General features: G+C 47.9%; 1 pseudogene across 1 annotated transcript in view; it reads left to right on the top strand.

Annotated features, from left to right (window-relative positions):
- The window catches only part of LOC143661341 (phosphatidylinositide phosphatase SAC2 pseudogene), a 68,000-nt pseudogene extending 54,191 nt beyond the window's left edge, over positions 1–13,809 (top strand). Inside the window, exons 6-11 of the transcript XR_013164516.1 lie at positions 7,380–7,450; positions 7,673–7,762; positions 8,363–8,782; positions 9,057–9,246; positions 9,427–9,574; positions 12,937–13,809. The product of XR_013164516.1 is annotated as a phosphatidylinositide phosphatase SAC2 pseudogene (transcript). The remainder of the gene's footprint in view (positions 1–7,379; positions 7,451–7,672; positions 7,763–8,362; positions 8,783–9,056; positions 9,247–9,426; positions 9,575–12,936) is intronic.
- The last annotated feature ends 902 nt before the right edge of the window (positions 13,810–14,711 follow it).

Genomic DNA, 14,711 nt, shown 5'->3' with positions numbered 1-14,711 from the left:
AAAACAAATGGCTAAAAAGCACACGAAAAGATGATCATCTTTGGTATCAATTTTGAGGATGCAAATCAAAACCATAATGGGATATCATTTCACACCTACTAGAATGGCTGCTATTAAAGAACAGGAAACCACAAGTGTAGGAGAGGATGTAGAGATGAAAACGTATTCACTGTTGGTACGAATGTAAAATGATACAGCTGCTGTGGAAGGTACTTTGACAGTTCCTCAGGAAGCTAAGTATAGAGTTGCCTTATGATCTAGCAAATCTGCCATTCAGTATAAATCTAGAAGATATGAAAACAGGGATGCAAACAGACGTTTGCACACGGATTTTCAGAGTGGAATTATTCACAATTGCCAAGAGATGGAAACAACCCAAATGTCAATGGGGATGAATGGATAAACTAACTGTAGTATATACACACTCAGCAGTAAGGTAGCATGGAATATTCCTCAGCAGTCAGGTAGCATGAAGCCCTGATGCACACAAGAACACAGATGAACCTTGAGGCCATTATGGTGAATGAAATAAGTCAGACGGAAGAGGAAAACAGTATGGTCTCACTAATACATACTAATTATAGTATGTAAACTCACAGATAGAAAATTTAGAATATAGGTTACTAGGGAATAGAATAAGTTTAGAGAATGGGAAGCAGTTGCTTAACAGGTGCAGAGTTTTTTACTAGGTTGAAGTTAAGTGTTTGGAAATGGATAGAGATGATGGTAGCATATCATTAATAGTGCTGAATTTAGGTAAATGTGGTTGAAAGGAGTAGTTTAGAGTCATGTATGTCACCAAAAGGAAGGCTAGATGCACTTGTTTGAAAGGACGTACCCTAGAAAAGCTATGGTTTAATCCTAATCAATCTTGTGGGAGCAATGGTTTTTCTTAATCCCTATACAGCACTATAGGTTGGAAACTTGATTAGGTTATCTCCACAGCGATGTGGCTCAATCAATTGTGGGTATTAAATTTGATCAGATGGAGACATGTCTCCACCCATTCTAAGTGGGTCTTGATTAGTTTACTGGAATCCTATAAAAGAGGAGACATTTTGAAGAGAATACCTTTTGAGAACGAGGAGAGAACGCTGCTGCACCATGAAGTAGAGAGTCCACCAGCCAGCAACTTTCGGAGATAAAGAAGGAAAATGCCTCTTGGGGAGCTCCATAAAGCAAGAGGCCTGGAGAGAAAGCTAGCAGATGTGGCCATGTTTGCCATGTGCCCTTCCAGCTGAGAGAGAAATGCTGAACATCATCGGCCTTCTTGAACCAAGGTAACTTTCCCTGGATGCCTTAGATTGGACATTTCTATAAACTTGTTTTAGGTAGGACATTTTCTCGGCCTTAGAACGGTAAACTAGCAACTTATTACATTCCCCCTTTTAAAAGCCATTTCACTTCTGGCATATTGCATTCCAACCTTAGCAAACTAGAATACTAAAGGATAAAATATGGGAATGTATAACACAGTGACTGTTGTGGTGGACAAGGACATTGATTAACCATACATATGTAAAAATTTCTTGCATGAAGTAGAACAAATGTACAACACGATTACAAGGAATTAATAGAGAGTAGTATATGAGAGAAAATTTACCAGTTGCAAACTATGGACTATAATTAGTAATATTTTAATATTCTTTCATCAATAATAACAATTGTACCTTACCAATAATTGGGAACAACAATGAGGGGAATAAGCAGTGTGGGATATTTTGGGTTTTCCCTTATATTTTTATTTTATGTTATTATTTATATTATTATTATTTGGAGTAATGGAAATTTTCTGCAATTGACAGTGGTGATGATTGAGCATCTATGTGATGATACTGGAGTCATTGTTTACTTTGGGTGGATTATATGGTGTATGAATATGTCTCAATAAAATTTGTTTAAAATAAAACAATACTGTATAACGCAAACAGTGAACCCTATTGTAAGGGATGAACTGTAGTAAACAGTCCAAATATTAAAAGGCTCTTTCATTAATTGTAACAAGTGTACCACTCTAATGAAAGGTGTTAATAATAGGGTGGTATATGGTAGGAACTATATATTTTATGCCTGATTTTTCTGTAAACCTACAATTTCTCCAATGAAACATTTATTTTAATCTTTTTAAAAATCAGAAGATTATGGTAGTGGCTGGTATATTGGAGCACACTATCCCACACTTACTACCGAAGTATCTGTCTTTGTGAGCTCTACCACAGCCTTGGCTCAGGCAAAATATCTGCGCAGCCCACTCCTGCCCTAGATCTGGGGCCTATTGCCTTGCCGTCTTCTGCCCACCTCTTTCAGAAAACCTAACAACTCATAAGAGTCTTATTTCAGGGTCAGTTTTAATCCCTACTTTACCTAAATTGATCTTCTCTGTCCTCTTTCTCCAGCCAATTTCTTTCCTCCTCTCACTACTTCTCAGATACTCACCTGTGCTGCCCCCTAGCTCTGCTTTCTGTTCCTTATTGGCCCCCTGCCTGGCCTTTCACACCCTCCTCAAAGGTGCCTCCTCCCTGTCCTATGCCTCTTCCTAGACTTTTACAGCCCCCCACTCCATGACACCACAAAACTCATGCTTCCCACTTTTTCTTTCTTCATCCTAAACTCTACAAAGTTTTCCTTTTATTCAGAAACCTATGGATGCCCTTAGCCTAACATCACCTTGATTCCACAAACCTTGGTTTTGGTTTTTGTGACAGGGGAATCTCAGGTTTTTTAATCAAGGCGTTCAGGCATGGCTATCCATTTTCTACCTTCTCCCTGAAGGGATCATCTTATAAGGACACATAAAGAGGAGCTTCTGTCCCAAGAAGGACAATTTTAAGTTTCTTTTGTTGCTTTGTTAAGAGATGTACAAGGAAGACTAATACATGTAAGAGCCATAACAAAGTACACAAATTATTCTTTCCCTTTACATACGATTAATTCTATATTAGTTTTCCCTTACAAAGTAGATTAAAAAGAGATGAAAATGTATTTTATGTGTGTTTCCACTTGAAATTTACTAAGAAAATCTTTTAAATAGAAAAATTCTTTCAGAGAGATTACCTCCTATTACGTGTGTTGAGGAATGAGGCTATTTCAATGTTCCAAAGGAGAAAATTTATTTGGCATATGTCATGGTGAGGTTCATGTGTCAACTTGGTTAGGTGGTGGTGTCCAGTTGTCTGGTAGGGCAAGTGCAGGCCTGTCTGTTTCTATGGGGACATTTTATGGACTAAAATCATGACCACATTTGTGGCGCCCACAGCTAACTGCATTTGCAATCAGCTAAGGGGAATGTCTTCTTCAGTGAATGGTGCTTAATCTAATCACTGGAAGGCTTTTAAGGAGAACTCAGAAGAGATGATCACTCTTCCTGCTTCAGCCATCAGCCTCTCTTGAGAGTTCATTGAGGCTCTTCATTGGAGCTGCCAGCTTGTTGCCTGCCCTTCAGACCTCAGACTCTATTCCCACAGTTACGTGAGACACTTTTAAAATTTTATGTTTACAGATATCTCCTGCTGATTCTGTTTCTCTAGAGAACCCTAGCTAATCACTAGGGAGATATCACTTTAATGAATATACTACAAGATTAACCCTAATATCATTCTGAAGCATCCTCTTGCAATTGGGTCCCAGCATCTTAGTATTCATGTCATTTCTTTAGGTTTAGTTGTCTCCCTTCCCTCCAATATAGTCTAACATCATCACAGAACCTCTAAGGCTTGATGCAGAAATTAACTGCTTATGCTTCCCACCCATTGGGCATGTTATTCTCACCATGTCTGTCACATAAACTGGATAATTCCCAGTGAATCCTTTCTACAATCACTTAGAGAAAGCCTATTTGGATTTTTACACAGACTGTAGAGGAGGTCTATCTGTGTCCTCAGGAGAGCTTCTCCTCATTTGTATGTCAGCATTTACCAGATTGATATGCTACTTCTACTCCCTCCCAGCTGTAAGCTCCAAGAAGTCATGGATGATGTCCCAAGCCCTCTCCATTTTGCTAGACACAGAGATGCTGTCAGAATTTTAGTTGAATAACTGCATGAATGTGAGACAGCTGAAAGGAAAGAGGCTTAGATATTCACAAAATCATCTCCGACCTTTTGGATATTGGGTAGTTTGCTCCACCCATCCTTCACTCGTGGAGAACATTAAGTGACATTAAGGTCAAAGGCCTGTCTAGGTTTGATGCTTCATGAACAACTGCTCTGACAAGTAGTCAACTCTGGGCCTACCAGCCAGCATTCCTACACAGGGAGAAGGCAGCCAGCTGCCATAGCACCTGCAGTGTGCAAAAGAAGACATCGAGGTAGACCTCCTTGCCCATAGGTGATGCTCAAGATTCTGATTTGGGTGGGGGCAACATGTGCCCACTAGGCTTCCTTCAGCTGTGGGTTGCTGAGGCTGTGATGAGACAGCCTGGCCCACGTCCTGTTGATCACCATCTTCACCACTTAAATCCCTTGCACCACATTCTTTGTGTTCTTCTCACAATATACTATCCAGCATGCTCTCTCCACCCCATGTTCTAGCCTCACTGGACACTTTTTCATTCTGAAAACAGACCAAGACTTTTGCCTCTGAAAGCTACCCCCTCCCTATGTGGCATTTCTCTTTCCCTAACCCACCCATCCTCATTGGATTGTCTTTGAGCCTGTGCCCAGAGAACACTTCCTTGGAGTCTTCTACGAACCTTATACTTTGGGGCCAGCTTGACCTAAGCCATTCACAGTATTGGCCCATTTGAGCCACCTGGGTCTGATTCTAATAAGAATGGGGAGCCATTGGAAAGTTTCATGCCAGAGAGAAAAAATAACTGAATTCCATTTAATTTCAAATTCTTCATGGTGCCAACTCAAAACTAAGACCAAGGAGGTATCTGACTTTCCCAAGATCATGCAGCCAGCACTCAGCACTCTTGTGTGTGGTGTTCCATGTTATGAAGCACCACTTGTAACAATTTCTTCTCTGTTTCCATGTTAGCCACTCTGAAACTATATATGGCTTGTACACTTATCTCACATCCACTTGACGACCCAAGTTGTAGACAGAATGGCCCTATTGTGTAGGTGTGGAGACTGGGGAGATAATGAAATGAGGATAAAAATGACAACACCATGGTCACAAGACTTAACAAAGAATTAGCTGTGTCTGAATTGAGCTCTGTTTCCATATATCAGGGCCCTGTGTATACCTGGGTCTTCCCAAAAAGGAGTGGGGAGGGATGTGTTGTGGAAACTGGGTCAAGTTAGTAGGATAACATGGTTGAGAAGGATGAGAAGTCAGGAGTCTTGAGAGGCTTCATGGAGGTCCTTTCTGTTGAGAAGTTTCAGTTAAGGGAACACAAGGAGGTAACCTCACTGCCTTGGAGATAGGTAACCTCACTTCCCTGCTTACCAGGGTTCCAAGGCACTTAGATTCCATAACTGTCCCCTACCCAGCTCACTCAGACAGAGATACTTGAGAGATGAACATGTTCTTGTGTTGCACTCATAGAGCTTGAGGATCTGGCCTCAGGAAACCTGGGAATGAGACATTTTTCCATACATGTAGATATTGGCTCAACCCTCCACCACAATGTCCCTTGGCCAGGGGGTTCCCAAAAGTAAGTCAAGGAGGCCCAAGTTCAAACAATTCAGGAAATGATGGCTTTGTCATCCTGCCTGTGTAGCCCCATATCCCTCCTCCTTTCAGTGTGCAGGAGGCATGAGGAACAGGATCATTGTGGCAGGGTTGGGAAACCTGATGGGCCCTTTTTGTTCATGCCTAAAATCATGGGTGGCTGCATGGAAGCCAAGTAGTGATGGTTGGGCAACCACCATTCAACATGTTAAACCTGGTCACAGAAGCTGTCATCTCCTTTCAAAGTAGGCTGGGGGTATGTGCAGACACAGTCTGTGCCTGATCTTGGTCGCAGAGATAGCATGGAGTGTTCCCCCAAGGCAATGGCCAGGAAGCCTCCTGACCTAGGCCCAAAGTGTGTGCAAATGAGAGCAGGTGCTGGGGTTTCTGCTTTAGGACCCTGGGGTTTCTCCACCCCAGGGTCCTAAGGCAGTTGGGGCTGGCCAGAAGGTGCAGATCCAATGCAGGTGCCTTCCTGGATGGATAAAGAGAGAGTTCTTGGCAGAGGGAACTACCCAAGGAGCTTCTTGGGGAGAGGGTTCATTTGTATGACATTGGGCAGACATTAGGGGACAGAATCTCCAGTGGCCCAGGGCAGGAAGGAGCTGCTTGACTAAGCCTCCAGAGCTCCACCCCTTCCCTCTCCTTCATGACTTGTCTGGCTGCGGTACTTGCCAAACAGCATGAGGGCAGGATAATCCTGGGCAGCATTTCTGGGGGGTGAGGTACTTTCATCTCAGACCAAGCTTGGCAGAGCCTGTGACTCCTCCAATTCCCAGCAGGGCCAGGGTCAGGCCCTCTGTGGTCCCTGTATCCTCTTCTGGTAAAATAATGAGGATACACTGTGGGGCCTTCCTCATGACACAGCAGCAGATTCAAGGGAAGACAGGGCTATGGGCAAGCTTTCCTCTGGCTCCAAGGTGGAGAAGGTGCTGGAGAAAGCATCCCATAATAGAAAATAACCCTGAGTCCTCTGGGGCACAGTTCTCGCCTGCACTTTGCAGATGAGTTAAGAGGTTCTGGTTGGCTGGGCCACTTGCTCAAGGTCCCACCCAGGGTGTGTTGCAGCTGTGATTCCCATCCCAAATCTCAGCTCCCTTCAGGTAGCAGCAGCATTTCTGTCAGCTGATGTGGGCAGGCTGTCCAAGGCTACAGTCATGAGCAGGGACAATGAGGTGAGGAGAGGATGGCCTCATTGACCTTGCTTTCCATGCTGGCAGGAGGGGACCTCCATGGATTCTGGAGATGAAGCCAAAGAGAGGGCAGGAGAGGCTGAGGTGGGAGTGGGTGAGTGTGCCTGAGGCCAGGGAGGGGCAGAGCAGGACTGCATAGGGTTCCCGCCTCCTGCACCGCTGCCTCTGGTGCCACCATGCCTGGGAAGCTTCCATGAGCTGTGACCTCTTCTGGACCCTGAGGACTGTGGTTTGACCAGCTAGTACATAGGAAGCCTTATTTGTAGCCAGTCAAAGGAAGACCTTGGAAAACCCCAGTTAAAGATGGATTTGGGGATGAAGGGTTCCAACGACCAATATGATTTGTGATTTGCCAAAAGCTATCCTTTGGAGGTGAGTAGCAGGACTATTGTGGCCCATGGGGCTGGGAGGGGTACTTGGTGGGAGGTGGCTGAGTTTCATATGTTTGCAGTGGGAGGTCCTGGTGGGGGTCGGAGTCTGAGACTGAGACTTCAGCGCAGGGGCCATGGGTGGGCTCGAGAGTCTGTAATCCTCCCCCCACATCTGATGCCACTGTTTCTCATCCAGGCCACCATTCCCCACCTATGGATGTTCCTGTCAGAATCTGCCAGAATATAGCTCATCTGGACACTCGGGATGTGAGTGGTACTGGGGACCAGGAAAGGGGGTGTCATGACCCTGAGGCTTGGGGGGGAGATTCCCTCCCTGAGCCCCAACCTGTCAGCCCTGGGACTGGCTCATCCATAGGAGTGTCATACACCACTGGGAGCTGGGGTGTCATGTCCACTTCCAGATGAAGTAGAGGGTGTTGAGAAGCCATATCCCACATCTCCTTTGTGCATCCCATTCTGACCTCACAGCTACAAAAGGTGGTGGCTGAGCTGGACATGGCCTCTCCCTCAAGCATGCAGGGAGAGCAAGGTCGGCTGGTGGGACAGATTGAGAGACCGGTGAGTTCCTTCCTGCCTAACGCTGCAGTCTCTCCACGTGTCATCACAAATGGTCAGGCTGGAAGTTCTGGATGCCTTTGCTCCAGGTTCCCCTGTTTTGGGGCACAGGTCCCTGAATAGGTCTGAACCCTCTGGGTGCTGGCCTGTCCTTGGTGGACCCTCCCAATAGCACAGCAGGAGTTAGGTGAGGGGGTCTGGTCACGGTCTGGGGGGACTTCATCTGATGGATATGGGCTGTCTGTCTCACAGGGAAGATTGACCAATTATAAGATAGCATTGAAGGTGAGGAGCTCGGGACGTCACTGCAGGGGTGGGTGCAGATGTGAGGGAGCCTCCATCCATTTTCATTTTTTTATAGGGAGAGTTTGATTCTCACAGATGAGACTGACCTGCCCTGTGGGGGGTGGGGAGCAGGTGGTATCAAAGAAAATTTCCTGGAGGAGGGGCTGTGAGCATTCTGTGCTGAAGACAAGGAGGTCTTGAATGAGAGGGCCATGAGGAGGGAACCCCCAGCGAGCAAAGACTGGAGCCCGATAGCAGCCCCTGTCCCAGCAAGCCCACCTGGCCACCCCCTCAATCCTCTCCTTTCCTCTGCACCAGGATTCCCAGCTCATTCTGAGGATCCAGCTCTTCCAGTTGGGATGGACCTCTATCCACTTTAGGCCCATTGAGCAATTTGAAGCTTGGTTTGTGGCTGTGGAGCAGCTCAGCAAGTCTGAGTGGTAAGACTGGGGCAGAAAGTGGAAAGCATCGAGCCCCTCCCTGCAGGCCAGGCCCAGAAAGCTTGTGGCCTCAGCTCTGGGTCCCCCTCACACCTGACCTTGAAGACCCCTGGGACTCCTGGCCTCTTTCTTCTTACTAGACTCTGGGAGAGAGCCCTGAGCTGTAGTTCAGGGAGCCTCACTGCAGCCCTCTGCCCTGTAGCTACAACCTGTCCTGTGAGCAGGAGCCCCACCTGTCAGTCAGCAACACACTGCAGGCCCCAAGACTCCCAGATGTTCCCCGGCCTTGGAGCACCGAGTGAGTTCTTGATTCAGGGCAGGCTGCCTCAGGGTTATGCCTTGGGTTATGCATGGGATCCAGGCATCAACAATTTAGCGTTGGGGTCCCGCACACTCCTGACCAGCTCTGTGACAGCATCAATTGCCCCATCATTCTGGACCTGGTGTCCCTTGATGCAAACAGGAGATGCTGAGTGACTTCTTAGGTGCTCAAAGCACAAAGGGCAGGGTACACGTGACGGTGTGGACTGTGTCCTTGGCATCAGCCCCAAATGAGCCCCTCTTCCATCCAGCCACCAGGAATCCATTGCTGAACCCAACAACAGCAGTACCACCTCATCCAGTGTCTAGCTCCTCTGTGGCCACAACCTCAGCATCCAGGATACATGTACCTCATTCCCAGGACACATGCCTGACACCTCCAAGCCTGATCTGGAATTCAGTGTGGACCTTGTCAGTGAATGCCCTGGTGGTCAGAAGCAGGTTTGCCCACCCTTCTCCCTGAAAATCTGTCCCCTGCCCCCATGTCCCCTCTCCACACCCACAAAAGGGGTTGAGGAGTCCCGACTCATATAAACAGAGCTCCTTGAACATCTGAACCCCGTCGTCAGCCAGAGGTATCCTGTAGACTCTGGCTGAACCTGATCTCACTCTCCCCCACAGTATGGAGCGTTGACCTCCCCATTGCACCTGGAGTCGTCCGGTGTCACCGCAGCCTCCAGCTAGACCACCTCCTCTTTGGCCTGCCTCCAACATAGTCCCTTTGAGCCCCCAAAGACCCGTGGGCTTGCAGGCACTCTACAACAAGCAGGTGGGCGACCACTGCATCATCCTAGTCAGCCTGGATGGAGACAGCAGCACCGTGTATAAGAGGGTCTGAGTGAGCTGGGCGGGCGGCCGTCCCCGGGGCCCTCTCAGGTCAGACAGCGAATGTGGAATGACTGACATGTTCCCTCTCTGCCTCCTGGAGCCCACAGGCTGGTAGCTGGGAAGGAAAGACACTCAAACACACCCATGAAGAGCACAAGCAGTGCTTGATCCTGAGACAGTAGACATAGATTAAAGGCTTCCACCTTGGGGTTGGACAGACTGTGTTCTAGTTTGCTAGCTGCCAGAATGCAATATACCAGAAACAGAATGGCTTGTAAAAAAGGAGAATTTAGTAAGTTGCTAGTTTACAGCTCTAAGGCCGAGAAAATGTTCCAATTAAAACAAGTCTATAGAAATGTCCAATCAAAGGCATCCATCCAGGGAAAGATACCTTGGTTCAAGAAAGCTGATGAAGTTCAGGGTTTTTCTCTCTCAAGTGAGAAGGCACATGGCGAACACAGTCAGGGCTTCTCCCTCAGCTGGGAGGGTACATGGCGAACATGGCGTCATCTGCCAGCTTTCTCTCCTGGCTTTCAGTTTCATGAAGCTCCCCGGGAGGTGTTTTCCTTCATCTCCAAAGGTCACTGGCTCTTGGACTCTCTGCTTCGTGGTGCTGCAGCAGTCTCTGCTCTCTCCGAATCTCCAATCTCCAAAATGTTTCCTCTTTTATAGGACTTCAGAAACTAATCAAGACCCACCCGAATGGGTGGAGACATGTTGTCACCTAATCCAATTTAACAACCACTCTTGATTACATCACATCTCCAGGGAGATGATCTAATTAGTTTCAAACATACAATGCTGAATAGGGATTAGAAGAAACAGCTGCCTTTACAAAATGGGATTAGGATTAAAACATGGCTTTTCTAGGGGACACACATCCTTTCAAACCAGTACAGCCCAGGACGACCCCACTCAGGCAGCCCCTGAGAGAAGAAGAGGGAGGAGACAGCCTGGAAAGCCCCAAGATCAATGTGTGACTGGTCAAACTGAGGAGCAGTCAGGAGGTCAGAAGTGAAGAGGAAGGGGTCAGGGGGCATGAGTGATATCAGAGAGGCCTCAGGGACTGGGTCACATCTGATCCTGGTTTGGGTAGACCCAGGGAAGCCAGTTAGGGTATGCTGCTGCCACCCAGGCAGGGAGGGTAAGGACTTACCCAGGGAAGTGGCCGTGAGGGGACCAGATTCTGGATAGATCTGCCAGTGGAGCTACATCTGCCCCCACCTGCACATGTTTCCTGAGGTGCCATGTTACCCTCTGCCCTGTTCTGCACTTCACTTGATGCCAGGAACTGGGTACCTAAGCTGTGACTTGAGTCATCTTACTCTGAATTCTGCCCATGCCCAAGCATTTGGGGTGATGCAGGTGGGGTGTCTCCCATAACCCAACACAGGCCTGGAATGTAGCAGACCAGGGGTGTCCAGCTTCTCCTCCTCGCTGACATCCAGGCTTGGACTCCTTGGAGACACTCAAGGGGAATGCTCAGGAGAACAGATATGCTGGGGGTCAAAAGAGTGTCTGAAGTTTGGCAGAAGGAGCTGGCAGAGACTGGCCACATTCAAGTCCAGCACCCACATGCATGGTAGCTTCTTTGCCTGGGGCCCTAGTAGCCTGTAGGTGCTAAGTGGGTTGAGGGCCAGGGAAAGGGCTCTGTCTTAGGGGAGTGAGCGGTAACACAGACATGCAGTTCTTATACATGGGGATGGAGTGATTGGAAAGACTTCCCCTCATTCCATGGAGATTTCCCAGGGAAGCACAAGAGGGCCATGGAACCCTTGTGTGCTCCCTGCTGAGACAGCTCCTGAAGGGCCCCAGCCACTATCCTGGTGGAAGCCAGCTCCAGGACCCATGCCCAGCTGACCCACAATGACAGGGCTTTGGCCATGATCTGCAAAGCCCTGGCCAAGCACCACCTAGAGGAGGAAGATCCACAGGACTATGAGCTCGTGCAGATAATTTCAAAAGATCAAAGTCAGGGGCTCATCTAAGAGGTCCTTTAAGATGGGGCCACTTCAGGAGCACACTCCTAGTCCCTGGGACTGGGGATATCTGCCCTAAAAAACATTCAAAAATGGTGAAGGTCAGCATCTCATTGCCTTCAGTGCCCACAGGGAATGTCTCCTGCCACGTCCATCTCCAGACGTGGTTATGTGTCTTCCTTGGATGTGGCCCAGGCAGTGATGGTCTAGCGCAAAGCAGGCATGATTGAGATCCAAGGTCCTTGTACCTGGCCTGCGGGCATGAAGGCCAGCGGATGATCCTCAGTAACGTGGCAATCCTGGCCAGGATGGGTTGAGCTGTGCATGCTAAAGAATCACAAGGTTCTGGACACCAATAACACATTTTAAAATTCATGTTTTATGATGCAGAACAAAGCAAATTCTTGTTGATTCCCTTGGGAGCCTCCAAGGAGGCAACTCCATATCCACAGCAGTGTCTCGGAACCAGGCAGCCTGGGGGCCGGGTCCATGCAGCAGTTACTCAGGCCCTCTGTGCCTGTTTCTCATCCCCAGTGGGAGACTGTCCGTGCACCAAATACGGCAACTTTATTTTGTTTTTCGTGAGTTGATCTCACCTTTTCAACCCTTAGAGCTCAGGGAAACAGTTCTGAATCCCTGGAGGTTGTTGTCTAAGTCTTCTCATCTTCCAGCACCACTGGGTGAGATGGACAGGGTAGGTGAGAGCCCATCTTTCAGAGAAGACTGAGACCTTGTGTGGATGAGGACCTAGAGATGGAGCCACACAAAAGAGGTAGGAGCAGGAAGTCTGGCCCAGCATTGCGTAACAGCAAGCGCTAAGCCAGGACAGTCAGGTGGAAAAGAGAATGAGAGAGTAAGTCAGCGCTAGCTTGAGAGACCCCAGAGTGGAGAGGCCTCCCTGGGCCCTCTTAGGACGCCTGGGCTTTGCCTGCCCTTCCTAGTGTGTCAGTGGCCTTGTCTCAAGCAGTCCTTGATTCAGGGAACAGGTCTGCATTCTAGAAGGCTTCTTCCAGCTCTAAGATCCCCATCAGTGAAGGCATCTGGGACCGGGGAGCAGGATGCACAGATGAGAGTACCCTCTGACAGCTCTAAGAAGAGGTTGCCAAGGATGGATTCAATGCCATTCCTTAAAAACTTTGGGTTTAGTGCTTTTTGAGTTTTGCCTTTGGGCAGGTGTCTTTGCAAGGGGACTTTAGTGGTCCTGGACCTGAATTGGGAGACTCACATCTCTGGCACAGGTCTAACTTTGTGCAGTACACAGGCTGTGGAGTGGTTTGGGGTCCCTGTGAGCAGAGCTGACCACCCATCTTCCTCTTCCCACCAGGTCTGAAGATTCCGGGCAATACTAACGTCTTTTTATGGCATGGACCCTTTGGGAAATTATGATTTCCTCCTAACTAAGCAGACCTCCCCACGGGGGACCAAGGTGAAGAAGAGAGACTTCTCAATCCTTCTTCAGAGGAAGAAGGGGTTCAAGTTGTGAAGGGGCATCTTCTAAGTGGCCCTGATGACTGCTGGCTTCAGGGTCCCCTCCCCGGATCTAGCTGGCTGGAAGGCTTAGCTCTCATGAACAAGAATAGGCTAAGCCAGGTGGGCACTTCCTCCCCACCAGGCACTAGAGCCCTCCTTGCCCCACCTCCAGCTTCAGCACTGAACATCTTCTGCCTGGCATGTCCTGGTCCCTTGTCAGGATGACGTGGGCTCCAGTGGACTACTCACTGCCTTAGGAGGCACTGTATTCTCCTTAGACCCCGGCAGCCCCACCCATGACCTTTCCAGGGGTCCCAGCCCTGCCTCCCTGCATTGGTTTCTCAGGCGGCACTAAACATTCTGCCATGAGGACCTACAGGGAGTGAGGTTTTTTCTGCCTTCTCTCCGCACCCACCCTACCTACCCGTCCCTGATTCTCTGGGGACAGCGAGGCCCTTTTCTCTCAACCAAGGAGAAATCTCAAACTCAAGGACAGGAGACCTCCGGGTCCCTAGCATGTCAAATTTCAAGCTTTGCAAGGGCCACACCACTGCTTCTTGGATTTTGTGAGACCACTGGAGACAGTGTTAATGGGAAGTAGTATTTGAGGGGATGGTAGATTATCAAATTTTTGCATAAAAGACAATAAATATGTACCTATTGGAAAGGGATAATATTTGTTGCAAATAGAAAATGCTTGACTTCAATATTATATTACAACCTGTTTTCTTCCAGCTTGGGAGTTGAGGATTGGTTCTTTCATGTACTGTACTGATTTTAATGCAATACTGCGTCTCATCTGGTCATTCTTCAAAGGAGCCGAAGTCATGCAGGGTTGTCTGTTTACTGTACATGGGAGAAGAGAGGCTGGCCAGTGAACCTTCTGTGGCTTCTTTAAGGGAACTCATAAGCCCTGTTTTCCCAGCCTATTTGGAGCTGCTGACCTGGATGACTCCTTTATGTAAGCTTCCCTACATCACTGTTTGAGGATTGGTCCATGTGTTCCATAGGCATTCCTTGTGCTCCAGAGCAAGGGTGGAAAACCCTGGGACCTGAGGCTGTGTTTCTGCAGCAGCGCAGTAAGATATGCAGAGAATGAATAAATAAGGGAATGATTGAATGAATGAATGAGTGAATGAATGTTAAAAATGGAACAATATCTTTGCTTCCTCAGAAATGGTTTTGAGTAAAGTGTACTTCATCTGAAGAGACGTGGTCTTAACTAAATATGTTTTTAAGTAAATAACATCTGTAACTCTGAGATGTGTTTGTTCTTAAGAATTTAACTCTTTGGATAGCATTTGAGTAAACCCTTACTGCCTCCAATTGTACCTGAAAGCTCTCTCAGAGATGCAGGATCTTCCTGAACAGTAGACTTTGACTCCCACCTGTACACTGAGCTGCCTTGTTTTGACTGCTCAGCTGTCCAGCCTCTCTCTGGAAAGAAGCTCTGAGCATCAGTGGAGGATGTGAATTCAGACCCTCTGCTGCTGGTCCTTCCAGGCAGCTCAACTCAAGGGACAGGAACAGAGCACTCCAAAGGGCAGGTGGGCTGGTGTCCTACCCATGGCTCCTGGTTCATTGCCATTCTGATAGCTGTACTGATGTGTACAATTGACCATGGGCCTG

This window comes from Tamandua tetradactyla, chromosome 17, assembly GCF_023851605.1.
Source record: "Tamandua tetradactyla isolate mTamTet1 chromosome 17, mTamTet1.pri, whole genome shotgun sequence".
NCBI classification, from domain to species: Eukaryota; Metazoa; Chordata; class Mammalia; order Pilosa; family Myrmecophagidae; genus Tamandua; species Tamandua tetradactyla.
The sequence above is the reverse complement of the archived record's forward strand: the minus strand, read 5'-3'. Positions and strand labels throughout refer to the sequence as shown.